This window comes from Triticum aestivum, chromosome 1B (genome assembly GCF_018294505.1).
Source record: "Triticum aestivum cultivar Chinese Spring chromosome 1B, IWGSC CS RefSeq v2.1, whole genome shotgun sequence".
In the NCBI taxonomy this organism is placed as follows: Eukaryota; Viridiplantae; Streptophyta; class Magnoliopsida; order Poales; family Poaceae; genus Triticum; species Triticum aestivum.
In genome coordinates this window covers 520,683,885-520,702,963 of record NC_057795.1, presented here as the reverse complement: position 1 = coordinate 520,702,963, position 19,079 = coordinate 520,683,885, and positions in this window count along the sequence as shown.

Here is a 19,079-nt window from a genome sequence, read left to right as displayed (position 1 = left end):
AAGTAGTACTAGCTAGCTAGCTAGCTGCCATATCTTTAATTATCATGCTTGATTAATTATTATCTGATCAAATTCCATTCTCGTAAAGGCCCTGAAGCAGGCGCAGGGGACTGATCTGTGTGCATTCTGCGTTTGCGAGAACATTCGCATGATGGCGTCCGAAAGGAGCAGATCTCAAAGACAGGAATGGGTACGCTTGTCAAAACACTATTCACAATTTTTACACCATTATCGATATCTAGTCACACAACTAATACACATGCATATTGATCTCCTTCTTAACAGTTCAGAGAGGTGCGGGTGAAGCTCCTAGAAAAGGAGCGCGTAGAAGCACTTCAAGAGGAAATAGCGGGATTTTTGCTCGACCAGGTCATAAATCCGAAGGGAGAATACTATTACCCGCTACCTCCCTCATGAAAACCACTTCCAATTGTCATCGTGCTCCGAAGGCACCAATTAGGCTAATGCCACTGGCTCCAAAGGCAACATGCATATGTAGGAGAAATTGTATATAGCTATACATGTGTGTATGTGTGAATTAATTAATATGATGGTTTGTGAGACATTGATGATATATATATGCATGATTGGTTCTACTAGAAATTATATATATATATATATATATATATATATATATATATGCATAACGTGTACAATGTGTAGTATCGTAAAATACCAGCAAACGAAAAAGAATTAAAATGGAAACACAAAATTAAATGAAAAAGAAATCATAAAACTAAAAAAAACCAAACCTTATAGTACCGGTTGGTCTTACCAACCGGTACTAAAGGGCTCCAGGCCCCTGGAGCTGGCTCGTGCCACGTGGTTTCCCTTTAGCACCGGTTCATGCTGAACCGGTACTAAAGGGGGGGGGCTTTAGTGCCCACACTTTAGTGCCGGTTATGGAACCGACACTAAAGGGCCTTACGAACCGGTGCTATTGCCCGGTTCTGCACTAGTGTAGGATGGCAACACATCATTGGATAATAATATGAAGCATAAAGTACCATGTTCAAGTAGAGGGTATAGCGGGTTGCAGGAGAGTGGACCACTGAATATAGAGGGGGAAGGTGATGGAGATGTTGGTGAAGATAACGGAGGTGTTGGTGTATATCGCGGTGATGATGATGGCCCCCGGCAGCGTTCCGGCGCCACCAGAACGAGGGGGAGAGAGCCCCCCTTCGTCTTCTTCTTCCTTAACCTTCTACCTAGATGGGAGAAGGGTTTCCCCTCTGGTCCATGGTCTTCATGGCGTGGGAGGGGCGAGAGCCCCTCCGAGATTGGATCTGTCTCTCTGTCTCTCTCTGTTTCTGCGTTCCCAGATTCCGTCCTTTCACCATTTCTTAAATTCCCGGAGATCCGTAACTCCGATTGGATTGAAACCTTTGCCACGATTTTTTCCCGGAAATTAGCTTTCTTCCGGAGAAAGAAGAGCATCAAATGCCTTATGGGGTGCCCACGAGGGTCAGGGGCGCCCCCTGCCTCGTGGCCCCCTCGGGCACCGTCTCGCGTTGATTCTTCTTCCCAAAAATCATAAATATTCCAAAAAATTCTCCGTCCGTTTTTATCCCGTTTGGACTCCGTTTGATATGGGGTTTCTGCGAAACATAGAACATGCAACAAACAGGAACTGGCACTGGGCATTGGATCAATATGTAGTCCCATAAATAGTATAAAAAGTTACCAAAAGTATATGAAAGTTGTAGAATATTGGCATGGAACAATAAAAAATTATAGATACGGCGGAGACGTATCAGCATCCCCAAGCTTAATTTCTGCTCGTCCTCGAGTAGGTAAATGATAAAAAAGATAATTTTTGATGTGGAATGCTACCTAGCATAATCTTGATCATATATCTAATCATGGCATGAATATTAAGACACGAGTGATTCAAGGCAATAGTCTATCATTTGACATAAAAACAATAATAATTCGGGCATCCCAACAAGCAATCATGTCTTTCAAAATATCAATGCTAAAGAATGCTATCCCTACAAAATCATATAGTCTTGTATGCTCCCTTTTCTTAACACAAGGTACCCCTCATGCTCATCTCGGTGTCAGCCAAGCAATTGGTTCATACTTTTTAACGCACTTCAGCTTTTTCAACCCTCACGCAATACATGAGCGCAAGCCATGGATGTAGCACTATAGGTGGAATAGAGTATGATAGTGGAGGTTGTGTGGAGAAGACAAAAAAGGAGAAAGTCTCACATCGACGCGGCTGACGAGCTATGGAGATGCCCATCAATTGATGTCAATGCGAGGAGTAGGGATTGCCATGCAATGGATGCACTAGATCTATAAGTGTATGAAAGCTCAAACTGAAACTAAGTGGGTGTGCATCCAACTTGCTTGCTCATGAAGACCTCTGGCATTTGAGGAAGCCCATCATCGGAATATACAAGCCAAGTTCTATAATGAAAAATTCCCACTAGTATATGAAAGTGAAAGCATAGGAGACTCTCTATATGAAGAACATAGTGCTACTCTAAAGCACAAGTGTGGTAAAAGGATAGTAACATTGCCCCTTCTCTCTTTTTCTCTCATTTTTTTCTTTTTTTTCCTTTTTTTCTTTTTTTCTTTTTTTGTAGGCTTCTTTGGCCTCTATCTCTTTTTTTGGGGGGCTTCTTTGGCCACTTTTATTTTTCATAAAGTCCGGAGACTCATCGCGACTTGTGGGGGAATCATAGTCTCCATCATCCTTTCCTCACTGGGCAATGCTCTAATAATGATGATGATCACACTTCTATTTACTTACAACTCAATATTACAACTCGATATCTAGAACAAAGATATGACTCTATATGGATGCCTCCGGTGGTGTACCGGGGTGTGCAATGATCTAGCATAGTAATGACATCAAAAAATGGACAAGCCATGAAAACATCATGCTAGTTATCTTACGATCATGCAAAGCAATATGACAATGAATGCTCAAGTCATGTATATGATGATGATGAAAGTTGCATGGCAATATATCTCGGAATGGCTATGGAAATGCCATAATAGGTAGGTGTGGTGGCTGTTTTGAGGAAGATATAAGGAGGCTTATGTGTGATAGAGCATATCGTATCATGGGGTTTGGATGCAGCGGCGAAGATTGCACCAACTCTCGAGGTGAGAAAGGGCAATGCACGATACCGAAGAGGCTAGCAATGATGGAAGGGTAAGAGTGCGTATAATCCATGGACTCACATTAGTCATAAAGAACTCATATACTTATTGCAAAAGTTTATTAGCCCTCGAAGAAAAGTACTACTACGCATGCTCCTAGGGGGGACGTTGGTAGGAGTTAACCATCGTGCGCCCCCGACCTTCACGCAAAGATAAACAATCAAAATACAATGCGCGCCAATTTGGTTACATAGTTAGGAGACCATACGTGCATGCTTCGGGAATCACAAACCTTAACACCAATATCCTTACTAAACACAACCATTTACTAGTACCTCCCACATATTATCATCTCTATATCGCAAAACTATTGCAAGGAATCAAACATATCATATTCAGTGATCTACAAGTTTTATGTAGGATTTTATGACTAACCATGTGAATGACCAATTCTTGCCATCTCTCTAAATAGATATAAGTGAAGCAAGAGAGTTTAATTCTTTCTACAAAAGATATGCCCACGCTCTAACAAATATAATTGAAGCAAAAGAGCATTCTACAAATGGCGGTTTTCTATGTGAAGAGAAACAGGCAACCCAAACTTCAAATGATATAAGTGAAGCACATGAAGCATTCCATAAAGCCATACTCAAAAGATTTAATTGAAGTGCAAAGAGCATTCTATAAATCAACCATGGACTATCTCATACCAGCATGGTGCATAAAAGAAAACTGAAAACTAAATGCAAAAGATGCTCCAAGATTTGCACATATCGCATGAACGAAACGAATCCGAAAACATACCGATACTTGTTGAAGAAAGAGGGGATGCCTTCCGGGGCATCCCTAAGCTTAGATGCTTGAGTCTCCTTGAATATTTACTTGGGGTGCCTTGGGCATCCCCAAGCTTGAGATCTTGCCTCTCCTCCTTTTCCTCATATCGAGACCTTCTCGTAGTAGTAGAAAATAGGGCATACGTCTGGGCCAGGTCAGCCCATTAGTCCCGGTTCAGTCACGAACCGAGACGCATGGGCCCATTGGTTCTGGTTCGTGAGGCCAGGGGGGCTGCCGGGCCTCGTGGGGGCATTGGTCCCGGTTCGTCTGGACCCTTTGGTCCCGGTTGGTGGGACGAACCGGGTCCAATGGGCCTCGCTCCTGGCCCACCACCATTGGAACCGGTTGATGGCTTGAACCGGTACCAAAGGCTGCCCTTTAGTCCTAGTTCAAGCCACGAACCGGGACCAATGAGTTGCCTATATGCACCCCTCGCCCGCGAGCAGAGCACTCCACTGCTTTGTTTTTCTGGCCGGCCGTTGGAGAGCTTTGTGGTGCTCTAGCTCACCTCCTATGCACACGAGGTGTTCCATGGAATGCCCGAGCCACACTACCTAAGCTTTCTCCTCTCTAAGCTCCATTTTCCTCAATATTTGTCTAGGTCTAGCAGTCTGTACATCCTGTCCCCGTCTTCACCGCCGTCGATCGCCCATGCCGATCTCGTCGCCGGCACCACCGTGGTGAGCCTCTTGTTCTTATCTTCTTTCTGAAAGGAAAAAATATTACTTGTATGTTTATATAGATACTTGTATAATTTTCTTACTTTTATTATTGCTTCTTATTATTTAGTGAGATGGTTTTGGTATCCGCCCCCATCAGCCCTCGTCCTGTCTATGATTTGGATGTGGTATATTATATCTTTATAACTGTTTGGTTCATTTATTGTTTATGACAATTATGTCGACCAGCATGATATAGATTTTATTTATCTAGGAGGTATGTGAACCGGAAATTCCAATCAATCCTATTGTCGAGAGGTTAAATTTAGTTGAAGAAGAAAACAATTTCTTCAAGGAAAAAATAAAAAAATTGAGGAGGAGAAGATGATCTTGGAGTTGCATGTTGCCGATGTCGTCGATGATCACAAGATCAAGATGGATGCAATGCGCTTGAAGATTAGAAAGATTAGAAAATATGCCATTCATATGGAGGCTTGGTATCATTATGCCGTTGGATCAATTGTTACCTTGGTTACAATTATGATCGCATTTGTTTTCCCATTGAAATGTTTTACATAGTTTCAATGTATGGTTTAATTAATTAGATGCTCTGGAGAGCTATATGTTGTTCAACGAGAACTATGTATGTGCTTTGGTTTTAATGCGATGATGAACTTCTATTTATTTGGTCACTTAATTATCTATTCATGATGTTCTGTAATGATTTTTGACACACTTAATTATATATAATGCACGCAGATGAACCGGCAATGGATGTACGGTGAGAGACACACCTCCAAGTACATTAAGGGCGTGCATGAGTTTCTCGAAGTGGCTGAGGCAAACAAGCAGAATGGTTTTATGTGTTGTCCATGCCCTATCTGTGATAATACGAAGTCTTACTCTAACCAGAAAACCCTTCACATCCACCTGCTTGAGAAGGGTTTCATGTCACACTATAATGTTTGGACCAAGCACGGAGAAATAGGGGTTATGATGGAAGACAGCAAAGAAGAAGAAGATGATGAAAACTATGTGCCCCCTGAATACGGTGATGCTGCAACGGGGGAGGCTATTGAAGATCAAGAGGAACTAGACGATGTGCCCGATGATGATCTCCGCCGGGTCATTGTTGATGCAAGGAGTTAGTGCGAAAGTCAAAAGGAGAAGGTGAAGTTCGATCGCATGCTAGAGGATCACAAAAAAGGTTTGTACCCCAATTGCGAAGATGGCAACACAAAGCTCGGTACCATACTGGAATTGTTGCATTGGAAGGCAAAGAATGCTGGGTCTGATAAAGGATTTGCGAAGCTACTGAAAATATTGAAGAAGAAGCTTCCAAAGGATAACGAATTGACCGACAATACGTATGCGACAAAGAAGGTTGTTTTCCCTCTAGGATTGGAGGTGCAGAAGATACATGCATGCCCTAATGACTGCATCGTATACCATGGTGCACACGAGGATTTGAACGCATGCCTGGTATGCGGTGCATTGTGGTATAAGATCAGACGAGATGACCCTGGTGATGTTGACGGCGAGCGCCCCGGAAGAGGGTTCCTGTCAAGGTGATGTGGTATGCTCCTATAATACCACGGTTGAAATGCCTGTTCAGAAACAAAGAGCATGCCAAGTCGATGCGATGGCACAGAGATGACCCTAAGAAAGACGGGAAGTTGAGAGCACCCACTAACGGGTCGCAGTGGAGAAAAATAGAGAGAAAGTACTGGGAGGAGTTTGCAGGTGACGCAGGAACATATGGTTTGGTTTAAGCGCAGATGGAATTAATCCTTTCGGGGAGCAGAGTAGCAATCACAGCACCTGGCCCGTGACTCTATGTATCTATAACCTTCCTCCTTGGTTGTGCATGAAGCGGAAGTTCATTATGATGCCAGTTCTCATCCAAGGCCCTAAGCAACCCGGCAACGACATTGAAGTGTACCTAAGGCCATTAGTTGAAGAACTTTTACAGCTGTGGATTGGAAACGGTGTACGTGTGTGGGATGAGCACAAACAGGAGGAATTTGACCTGCATGTGTTGCTGTTTGTCACCATCAATGATTGGCCTGCTCTTAGTAACCTTTCAGGACAGACAAACAAGGGATACCACGCATGCATGTACTACTTAGATGACACCCAAAGTATATACCTGGACAAATGCAGGAAGAATGTTTACCTGGGGCATCGTTGATTCCTTCCAACCAACCATCAATGTCGAAAGAAAGGCAAGCACTTCAAAGGCGAGGCAGATCACCGGAAGAAGCCCGCCATTCGTACCGGTGATCACATACTTGCTATGGTCAATGATTTAAAAGTAATCTTCGGAAAGGGTCCCGACAGACTATCTGTTCCGAATGACACCGAGGGACACGCACCCATGTGGAAGAAGAAATCTATATTTTGGGACCTACCCTACTGGAAAGACCTAGAGGTTCGCTCTTCAATCGACGTGATGCACGTGACGAAGAACCTTTGCGTGAACCTGCTAGGCTTCTTGGGCGTGTATGGAAAGACAAAAGATACAACGCAGGCACGGGAGGACCTGCAACGTTTGCACGAAAAAGACGGCCTGCCTCCAAAGCAGTATGAAGGTCCTGCCACCTACCCTCTTACCAAAGAAGAGAAGGAAATCTTCTTTGAATGCCTGCTCAGTATGAAGGTCTCTTCTGGCTACTCGTCAAATATAAACGGAATAATAAATATGGCTGGGAAAAAGTTCCAGAACCTAAAGTCTCATGACTGCCACATGATTATGACGCAACTTCTTCCGGTTGCATTGAGGGGGCTTCTACCGGAAAACATTCGATTAGCCATTGTGAAGGTATGTTCATTCCTCAATGCAATCTCTCAGAAGGTGATCGATCCAGAAATCCTACCAAGGTTAAGGAGTGGTGTGGCACAATGTCTTGTCAGTTTTGAGTTGGTGTTCCCATCATCCTTCTTCAATATCATGACGCACGTCCTAGTTCATCCAGTCGACGAGATTTTCGTTCTGGGCCCTGTATTTCTACACAATATGTTCCCCTTTGAGAGGTTCATTGGAGTCCTAAAGAAATATGTCTGTAACCACGCTAGGCCAGAAGGAAGCATCTCCATGGGCCATCAAACAGAGGATGTCATTGGGTTTTGTGTTGACTTCATTCCTGACCTTAAGAAGATAGGTCTCCCTCAATCACGATATGAGGGGAGACTGGGTGGAAAAGGCATGCTAGGAGGGGACTCAATAGTATGTAGGGACGGGCATTCTTGGTCTCAAGCACACGACACAATTCTACAAAATTCTATCTTGGTGACCCCGTATGTTGATGAACACAAGAACATTATGTGCTCCAAACACCCGGACCAGTGTGAGGACTGGATAACATGTGAACACATCATGAGTTTTGGCAGTTGGTTCCGAACACGTCTCAGGTGTGACAAAATAGTTTCTGATGACCTGTACTCGTTGGCGAGGGAACCATCTTCGACTGTAATGACCTACAAATGGTATGAGATAAATGGGAATACATTTTACACGATCGCCCAAGATCAAAAGAGCACCAACCAAAATAGAGGTGTCCACTTTGATGCAGCAACCAAGAGGGGAAATGACACATATTATGGTTACATAGTGGCTATATGGGAACTTGACTATGGAAATGATATTAAGGTCCCTTTGTTTAAGTGCAAATGGGTCAATCTTTCAGTGGGCGGGGTATAGGTAGACCCACAGTACGGAATGACATTAGTGGATCTAAACAATCTGGGGTACACAGACGAGCCATTCGTCCTAGCCAATGATGTGGTGCAATTTTTCTATGTGAAGTACATGTCTACCAAACCGAGAAAAAGAAAAGATAAGGAAGCGGATACATCATACGATGAGCCAAAGCGCCACATAGTTCTTTGAGGAAAAAGAGACATCGTGGGATTGGAGGGCAAGACAGACGTGTCTGAAGATTATGAAAAGTTTCATGAAATTCCTCCCTTCAAAGTCAAGGCTGACCCAAGCATCCTGTTAAACGATGAAGATTATCCATGGTTACGGCGCAATAAGCAAAGAACACAAGCGAAGAAAAAGTGAAGACTTTCTATCAACAATTATGATGATGATGCCTTTGATGTAGAATATCACTGCAGTTACATTCGAACAAATGAAACCCCTTTGTAACAGATGAGTTTTCGTCCGAAACCCCGATACTTCCAAAGAGAGTGTCTGTTTTGTACACAAAGTGCATCCAGTTTTTGTCGTAACCCTCTCAACTTTTTAGCACATGCTATGTGGGTGAAATGATGATACCATGCCAACTTTCAACCTTTTCAGAGTTCATTTGTAGTGCTTTTCAATAATGAACTATTAGCAAAAAGAATTAACTAATAGCAAAAAGAATGAACTAAAAGCAAACAGAATGAACTAATAGCAAAAATAATGAACTAAAAATAATCAATTAAAATATTCTGTTATGATCAACTAAAACAAAACTATAATATCCTTCAATAGCAAAAAGAATTAACTAAAAAGCTTTTATAAAACTCCAATAGCAAAAGGAATCAACTCAAAAAACTTTTATAAACCTCTAGTATTATTGAAACTAAAATTATATAAAATTTATGCAACCAAAATTATCAAAGTATTTTTTGTTCAAAACATTAAAAACAAAAAGAATTTTCATAAAGAATTTCTTTTGTTAGAAACTTTAATAGCAAAAGGAATTATCATAAAAAAAATTGTGTTAGAAACTAAAATAACAAAATCTGTTTTGAATATAATGATAGAACACTGTGATATTAAATAGTAGGAAAAAGAATCACTCAAAAATCTATGTTTATAGTAAAGTTATTCAAGAACTAGTGATTCACACAAATTTCAAAAAAATCATATTTAAACTATTTAAATTGGAAAAAAATGGCACTAATAGAAAGTTTATATTTTTTATTACCTAAAAGCAAAAGGAACTAAAAAATAAAGCAAAAAACAAAAAAAATGCAAAAAAAGCTAGAAAAAAAATGCCACCTACTGGGCCAATACGGCCTGAATACGACTAGAAACCCTACCATGGGCCAGGATTTAGGTCCGCAGAAGGCCCAGTAGGCCCATCAGGCATGGCAGTGACAATTAGGCCCGTAAGCCTGCAATAGAGAGGAGCTCGAGAGGGGTGCGGCAGTGGGGCTTATAAAACCACTGCGCGCCCCTCTCAACTAGCGAGGTGGGACTAAAGTTTTGGCCACGAGCAGCACGAGGCCTTTCGTACCGGTTGGTGGCACCAAACGGGACTAAAGGGGGGCATTGGTCCTGGTTGGTGCCACCAACCAGGACCACATGTATCTTTTCAGCAGCCCAAAGGGCGGGAAGCAGAGGCCTTTGGTCCTGGTTGGTGCCACCAACCGGGACCAAAGGCCTGAAAAGAGACATGTGGTCCCGGTTGGTGGCACCAACCGGGACTAAAGGTTGGCATTGGTCCCGGTTGGTTCCACGAACCGGGACCAATGCTCTGGCTATATAAGCAGGACTTGTCAATTTTTCATCCACTTCCTCATTCTCCCGCCGCCGACACCACCCTCTGCCCCGTCGCCCGCGCCCATCGCCGCTGTCCCTGTCGCCCGCGCCCGTCGCCGCCCGTGCCCCGCGCCGCCCTGACGCCGTTGATGGGCGCCACCCCGCGCTGTCGTCGTCACCTCACCGTGCCGCCCCGACACCATCGTCGCCCCGCGTCGCCCCGACTCTATCGCCGCCCCGACACCATCGCCACCCCGCACCACCGCTGCCCCGACCTCGCCGCCTCGACGCCATCGCTGTAAATTTTTCATGGATGTGATGCTTTTTTATATATGTTCATGTATATATGTTCATGCATATATGTTTATGTATGGATATATGTATGATGTTTTTTTGCATATATGTTGATGTAATGTTTTTTTCTTGCATATATATATGATGTTTTTTTCATAGATGATCATATGATTTTTTTTCATAGATGATCATATGTTCATGTATATATGTTGATGTATGTGGAAAATAAGAAAAAAAGAATAAAATAAGAAGAAGGAAGAAGGAGAAGAAGAAGGAGAAGAAGAGGAGAAAAAATAAGAAGAGGAAGTAGAAGAAAAAAAGGAGAAGAAGAAAAAATAGAATTTTTTTCTTCTATTTTTTCTTCTTCTTCTTCTCTTTTTTTTCTTCTTCTCCTCTTTTCTTCTTCTTCTTCTTCTTCTTTTTATCGGGAGCGAGGGTGTCGAGGATTGCCGAGGGGTCGAGGGTCGGAAACTAGGCTAGAGAGTCGCAAGGGTCATAGAGGGGTCGAGGGTCGTCGAGGCCGGTCTAGGGTCAAGGGTTTGAGGGTCGAGGGTTCAAGGGTTCTAGGGTTCTAGGGTCGAGAGTCGAGGGTCGTTGGGGTCGAGGGGTCGAGGGTTGAGAGTCGAGGGTCGTCGGGGTCGAGTGTCGAGGGTCGAGAGTCGAGGGTCGTCGGGGTCGAGGGGTCGAGGATCGCCGAGGGGTCGAGAGGTGGCCTATAGTGTCAAAGTATTGAAAAAATCCATGGCTTCATCATTAGGCGGAAGTAACCGGGGCATGATTGTACGAATTTCTCCAAAGTTGTTTTGGAATGGAGTACCGGATAGGATAATCTGCCTTTTGGTACGAATTTCAGCAAAGGCCTTCCAAATAGCGATATTTAGAAGGCTCTTGTTGTACTTTGTACCAAAAAGCAAATTATCCTATCTGGGACTCCGTTCCAAAACAACTTTGGAGAGCTTCATAGCATCATGCGCCTGGTAATTTCGCCTAATGATGAAGACATGGTTTTAGTGAATTCTTTGACACTAGGGTCGAGGGTTCTAGGGTCAAGGGTTCGATGGTTGAGAGTTGAGGGTTCGAGGGTCGTCGAGGGGCCGAGGGTTCGAGGGTCGAGGGTCATCGAGGGGTCGAGGATTCGAGGGTCGAGGGGTCAAGAGGTGGCCTAGTGTCAAAGTATTGAAGAAATCGATGGCTTCATCATTAGCCGGAAGTAACCGGGGCATGATGGTACGAAGTTCTCCAAAGTTATTTTGGAACGGAGTCCCGGATAGGATAATCCGCCTTTTGGTACAAATTTCAGCAAAGGTCTTCCAAATAGTGATGTTCGGAAGACTCTTGATGTACTTTGTACCAAAAAGCGAATTATCCTATTTGGTACTCCGTTCCAAAAACAACTTTGGAGAGCTTCATAGCATCATGCGCCTGTTACTTTCGCCCAATGATGAAGACATGATTTTGTTGTATTCTTTGACACTAGGGTCGAGGGTTCTAGGGTCGAGGGTTCGATGGTCGAGGGTCGAGGGTTCGAGGGTCATCGAGGGGCCGAGGGTCGAGAGTTCGATGGACGATGGTCGAGGGTTCGAGGGTCGTCAAGGGGCCGAGGGTTCGAGGGTCGACGGTCGTCGAGGGGTAGAGGGTTTGAGGGTCGAGGATCGCCGAGGGGTCGAGAGGTGGCCTAATGTCAAAGTATTGAGGAAATCCATGGCTTCATCATTAGCTAGAAGTAGCCGGGGCATGATGGTACGAATTTCTCCAAAGTTATTCTGGAACGGAGTCCCGGATAGATAATCCGCCTTTTGGTACAAATTTTAGCAAAGGCCTTCCAAATAGCGATATTCGGAAGGCTCTCGTTGTACTTTTTACCAAAAAGTGAATTATCCTATGTGGGACTCCGTTCCCAAATAACTTTGGAGAGCTTCGTACCATCATGTGCCAATTACTTTCACCTAATGATGAAGACATGAGGGGGTCGAGGGTCGGGAACTAGGGTAGAGGGTTGTGGATCACAAAGCGGTCGAGGGTTGTGAACTAGCTAGTGTCGAGGGTCGAGGATCGACGAGGGGTCGAGAGGTTGCCTAGTGTCAAAGTATTGAAGAAATCCATGGCTTCATCATTAGCCCATTCCCGATAACTTCGATATATCCATCTCACATGTTTGTATATTAATTGCCATGTTGTAATATTTGCAGAAACTATGGATCATCAAAGAGACTTCGATCAAGAAGAGTTATTGGGGGACATAATCCGTGACGGAGGTGATGTAGTCTTATCGTTTCTCAACAACATCGAAGAAGAAGGTCTGCAAGGAGAGGAAGCAGGCTGCGGTGATCAAACAATGGAGGAGGGTCATGATCGTGATGGTGGCTCCGGCGATCATGATGATGGCTCTGGTGACCGAACGGAGTCGGGATCAGCTGTTGCAAAGGCCTGTGCTGAACTAATGCATTCATTGTTTTGGTATGTACATATATTAACTCTTCTTTCTTCTTTTATATAGCGCTCCGGATCAAGCAATACTTCACTAAAGAAACGAGGCCCGAAGAAAAAGTTGTGCCCGGATGAAAGGTTCACGATCACAGAGATCGCACGCGATGGACAACCGATTAAACCCCTCCGTACCAAGGAAGCATTTTCTGCTCAGTGCGGGGTTCTTGTTAGGGACATGATCCCGATCAGCATCGAGCTATGGAATGAGCCTAAGAAGGAAGAGCTTCTTCAATTTTCTATTGTCGAAGATAGACAGAAAGAAGATCTTTGTAAAGCACTGAAGGTAAATTTCACCCTACCGGAAGAGGAGGATCCAGATAATCCAGTTATAGAGCCATTGATCAAGTCCCGTGATCTCAAGAAGATGGCAGATCTATTCATGAGGTGTAAGAATGAGTTGAAAACAACCTATGTCGACAAAGACAAGACTCCGGAATTCACCGGCCGATTTGAGAAGGTAAGAGATCACTGGACCGCATTTGTGGCTAACAAGACATCGGAGAGGAGTAAGAAGATGTAAGCGACTAACAAGATAAATGCTGCAAAGAAGGAGCATTACCATCGCATGGGTTCAGGTGGCTACCTCAAAGCCCGGCCGTTGTGGGACAAGGCTGGACCTGATTGCTAAAGGGGTCGAACCAGAGACATTGCATTGGCTAGACCGTCGTAGGACTTGGTTCTTCGGGGCTGGTGGAACATTGGAACCTGAACAGGGAAGTGTTGCTGGGCGCACGACAACGTGTAACACCCTTCACGAAGCTTCGGAAAGCAATCAACGGAGTGCGGGAAGGGAAGTTCATTCCTGACAGAGAGAACGACGAGCTCACAAGGGCCCTCAGGAATCCTGAGCACCCTGGACGAACACGAGGCACACCAGGCTACGTTGCGTGGAAGGTTGGGTTTCCCGACGCAGGCGGTTACAAAACCCAAGAGAGGAGGAGGAAAGTGGAGCAGAGCAAACTACGGGAGCTTAAGGCAAGGGTAAGAAAGCTAGAGGAACGAGATGTTGAGAACCAGTAGCTACGAGATCCTGCCCAAGATGCTACCCAAGAAGCTACCCCGCCATCTCAGCGGAGAAGCAGCATGGCTTCCACCAAGCTCGTTCAGCAGCCTGACTTGATGGGTCCTAGCTCCCCGGTGGATTTTATCACGGATTCACACCAGTGCCACCTTATGACGCAATGGCTTCAGCTCAAAGTCAAGGCGGTTGTTGGCTCTGTGTTCCCTCCATCACCCGGAGCAACTTTTCACTGCAGTCCGATTCCACAAGGCTATGTTGTTGTGATGGTGGACGAAATAACGGAGGGATTTGAGGAGATCCATCTTGACCACCCTGCAGGTGATGCGGAGATTCAGCTGGGTCTTGCTATGCATACTCCGTGTCTATGGCGGAAGGAGCACATCAAGATTTTGAACTTCACGGCTCCTGCTAGTTAGCTGGGCACTCCTCCTCCTCCTCCTCCTCGGACGAGTGATCAGGGCATTCCGCCTCTTGCTTCGGCGCATGAGGGCGGTAGTACTCCACCTCCTTCTCTGCCTACTCCAGCGCGTCTGAACAGCCTGCCTCCTGCTCCAGCGCGTGAGGGCGGCAATACTCCACCTCCTTGTCCGCCTGCTCCGGCGTGTCCGAGCAGCCCACCTCCTCCTTCGCCACCTCGTAAGCGACAGCGAAACACAGACGCCATCGCTCTGGCTGCTCAGGCGCGTTGATACGTCTCTGTCGTATCTATAATTTTTTATTGTTCCATGCCAATATTCTACAACTTTCATATACTTTTGGCAACATTTTATATTATTTTTTGGACTAACATATTGATCCAGTGCCCAGTGCCAGTTCCTGTTTGTTGCATGTTTTATGTTTTGCAGGAACCCCATATCAAACGTATCGGTGGAAACGACACCTATGGGATCAAAACGGGATCCCTACTACGGTTGCGGGGCGCGGGGTTGAGAGGAGAGCGGGATCGGAGGCCAATTCAGTGGACACCGAGCCTTTACCCAGGTTCGGGCTGCATTGAGCGTAATACCCTACTCCTGCCTATGATCTCTATTTGAGTGTTCTTGTTGTTCTTGAGCTAGCTATAATGAGCGTGTCCCAAGATCTAAATCCTTTCTCCTAGATGCCTTGGGCCTCCTTTTATAGGCAAGGGGCTCGCCACAGTGGCACCAGGAGGTGGCATCGGGGTACTGTGTTTAAGCCTATCGATAGTCATATGGGACAAGGCGCATTAAATGCGAACCCACGTCTCGTCCGCTGCCGCTCCACCCTGCTTCGACACGCGCCTGAGCCAGCAAGGCGTGTGGTGCCATGTAGACTAGCAGGCAGCTGAGGTGGCGCCATGTAGGCTGGCAGGCAGCTGAGGTGGCGCCATGTAGGCTGGCAGGCAGCTGAGGTGGCACGGTGGTAGGACCTTCACAAAGATTTGCATGCCACCACGTAGGCATGCGCTGAGTTGGCCCAGGAGCCCCTTGTTGACACGCAGGTGCCTGCCCAGCTGGTGGGCTGGCAGCTGCATAGGGAATGGGGGCGGGACCATGGCAGGCGCGGGCCTGGCGTAGATGTCACAGACATAATCGGCAAGGGCCTTGCCGGGGCCCTGGCAAGGGTCTTGCCACGGCATCGTAGTCATCCCCGGCAAGGATGCTGCTGGAGGTCCTGTGTGCTTCTTTGGCAAGGATCTTGCCGGGGTTCGTCGCTTTCTATTCCTCCTCTGATTTGGAGTATCTCTTGTCTTCACAAAGATCTACATGCCACCACAGAAGTGCCCCGTGAGCCCTGGTTCCAACGAGGTTGGGGGAACTTGGGCTTAAGGGTGGCGCGTCCTGCTGGCGTGGGGCTGGGCAAGTTGCCCCTGCAAGACTCTTGTCGGGGTCGTGGATCCTGCCCCGGCAAGACTCTTGCTGGGGAGAATCGCCTTGCCCTCTTGATCTTCTGGTCTTGGCGCTGCGTTGACTATTTCTGCAGCTCTGGCATTTCCCCTTGCCCTGCTTAGTGTGGTCGTGACCACGTGGCTTTGACTGCCCGTGCACTTAGTAAGGGGTACAAAGTAGTGCCCCTACTTTAGTACACCGACAGGAGCCCCCGGGCCTGGGCCACACATAAGCGCGGTGTGTTTGTTGGGCTAAGCCTAAAAGCAGTGCGCTGGCAGGCGGGGCGGTTTTTCACCGCAATAACTTTTCGCCCACTAAACTTCCCCACAACATGGGTTGAATGCGTGACGTGGGGGTTACGCGCGCGGGTGATCGAAGCATGCTGGCGTCATTTGCGGCGAACAGTAAAGAGGCGGCTTGCGTGTCTCTCCGAGACTGCAGGGTTGCTGCTCATTTACTCTCCGCACTTGGGAACCGTCGCTCCATGCGTCCTATTACGCCCGTCCCTTGAGCCACGTATGTCGCATGCACGGCACGGGGTGAGTGACAGGCACGCAGAGCACGGGAAGACGTGCGCGCGTGGGTTGGTACCCACGCGCCTTTAATTGGGTGGGGAGGGCGGTCGACGGCTTCGCCCGCTGTCACCTTAAGGAGCCGGATTGGCTGAAAGGGGGTGACCGAGCCCCGCCCCCGTCCCTTTATAAAGAGGGTAGTGGGAGAAACGGTGCCCCTCAGTCCTTCGCCATCTGCCTCTCCCCATCTTTACTCTTTCTTCTCTCCTGCCATCGAGAGAGGCCGCGCCGATGCTTCATCAGTGGCGGCGAGGGTTTCTGCTCGACAGCACATCGCTCCTCCCCAAGAGCCCGTGGTGGCGGAGCCGGCCGCGAGGGGGAGAGGGAGGGGACGAGGACGAGGCCTCTGTGGTGCTCGGGGAAGAGGAGAACGGGGCGGTGCATCGGCCTCGCCTCCGCCAGCAGCCCTTCCCCCAATGGAGGGCCACGTCGGGGACGACCCGTACGAGTTCTTCATCAGTTTGTGCCGGCGGGCGCGCCACCGTCTCCATCTCCCGACCCCGTTTGCTCGGGCCATGGAACTGGACCCGCCGCAGGCGCTGAGACTGCACATGAGGGGCTGTGGGAACAGCGGCACATGGGCTGATGTCGACTTCCCAGCCCCTCACATCATGTATCTTCGCCGTGGGTGGAATACCTTCACTCGCATCCACAGCCTGACACCGGGGATCGTTCTCTACTTCAAGTTGATGGAGAATGGTCTACTCTCCGTTAAGGTTTTTGGAGATCTTGGCACTCGTCTAAAGTGTTGCGTGGAGAGCTCCTCCGATGATTAAGATTCTTCCTCGAATGAGAGTGACGAGGAGGACAGCGGTAGCGACGACAAGGGTAGCGGGCGGCGGGATGACGGATCTGATTAGGCGTCAGGCGCGCCGCGCCGGGGCGACACCGGTGACCCCATCATCCGTGTCACCGTCTCCTTGAACTTCTCGGGGTCACCTCCTTGGGCGGCTGGCGTGGGGAGGCCAGAGAAGCGAAGAAGGCGGGTGGCGGGCCGTCAAGTCGGAGTACGATGGCACCGATGCCTTCATAGCATATTGACAGACCGCTGCCTCATCTTCCAGTTCTTCCTCCGGCACCAGCACCACCAGCCCTCTCCTAGGCGACCGCCGGCATGTTCTCCTGGTGCCTTATGCTGCTCGTACCTCGCCTAGGCGCTCCCAATGCCCTTTTCACCTTCTTGTCGCATTTCCTGAGGAGAGGGACAAGAAAGGGATTACGGGCACCTTATCTCTTTTTTTAGCTTGTAAGCCTACGGGCCTTAATTAGATCTAAAACCTGCAATCCCCTTGCTCGTGTATACATTCCGTATGATTTGTACTTGTATGAGGCGTATTAATGAAAAAGGGGTGCTTGCCAGGTCCCTAGTGTGTGAGCCACACTCAGACCAAGGAATGAGTCCTTTTTATTTTCTGCATAAACAAAGTCTCCCGGCAACAGACCTTGCCGCCCCCTTACTTCGCTCAGCTACACTCGCGTTTCTGGTGGAGGCAGTGATGAAATAGAGTTAGGCCCTACGCCTGTTTCCTCGCTGCCGCAGCTGCAACCAGATTCTGTCCCAAGGAATAATTCCTTTGGTACAGGAAAAAAAGGATCATGGTAGCCTGGAAGCAAGACGAGGTTTCATACGCCCCTAATTTCATACAGGAATGCAAGATGGGGGATGAAAACTTATCTGGATCTATGGTCCCCCCTCCGGCAGCGTTAGCTTGCCGGGGTCGGACCCTTGTGTCTTCAGCCCCCAGCAACCTTAGCTTGCCGGGGTTGGAGCGCCAGCTTGTTCCCCCAATCTCCATATGGCTAAGCGGATTTGCTCATGTATCCTGCGAACCAAAAAAGGACGGAGAGGAACAAAGAGATGCAAACTCGACCTCTAAGCTAGGGGTTAGTCGCCGCTAAGCACTTATCAACCCTAACCGAGGAGGAGAATCAACCTAGCATGCATGCTATAACTTAGGGCGTCAGCGCTTCGGTTATTTATGCTCAAGGTCTGCGCCTGGCTTTGTATAAAGGGTTACATGCCTTGCCGACAAGGCTTGTACAAAAGGTGGCCCGCCGGGGGCCCCGACAGCTGCGCCTTACAGGTAAAACTTACGAAGATGCTCGATGTTCCAGGAATTGCTCACTGGAATGGCATCTTCGGTCTCCAGGAGGACTGCGCCAGGCCTGGTGACTCGTGTTACCCGATAAGGGCCTTCCCACTTTGGCGTCAACTTGTTAGAATTCTTGGCCGACTGAATGTGCTGAAGAACAAGGTCGCCTTCCTCAAAGCTTCGGGCATGAACCTTGCGGCTATGGTAGCGGCGCAAGGCTTGCTGGTAGCATGCTGCTCTCACAACCGCCCGAAGATGATCTTCCTCAAGGAGCGTCGCGTCATCTTGCCGCAATCACTCTTGATCAAGCTCATCATAAGAGAGCACTCGAGGTGACCCGTGTATGAGTTCCATGGGGAATACTGCTTCTACCCCATAGACCAGGGTGAAGGGTGTCTGGCCGATGGCTCGATTCGGCATCGTTCTGATCAACCAAAGAACCGCCGGCAACTCATCAATCCAGCGCCTTCCACTCTTGCGCAGCCTATCAAAAGTCCTCGTTCTTAAACCTCGCAGAACCTCAGAATTGGCTCTCTCTGCTTGGCCGTTGCTTCGTGGGTGTGCCACGGAAGCAAAACAGACCTTGTTGTCGAGATCTTCAATGTACTGCATGAAGGCGTGGCTTGTGAACTGTGCGCCGTTATCTGTGATGATCATGTTGGGTACACCAAAACGG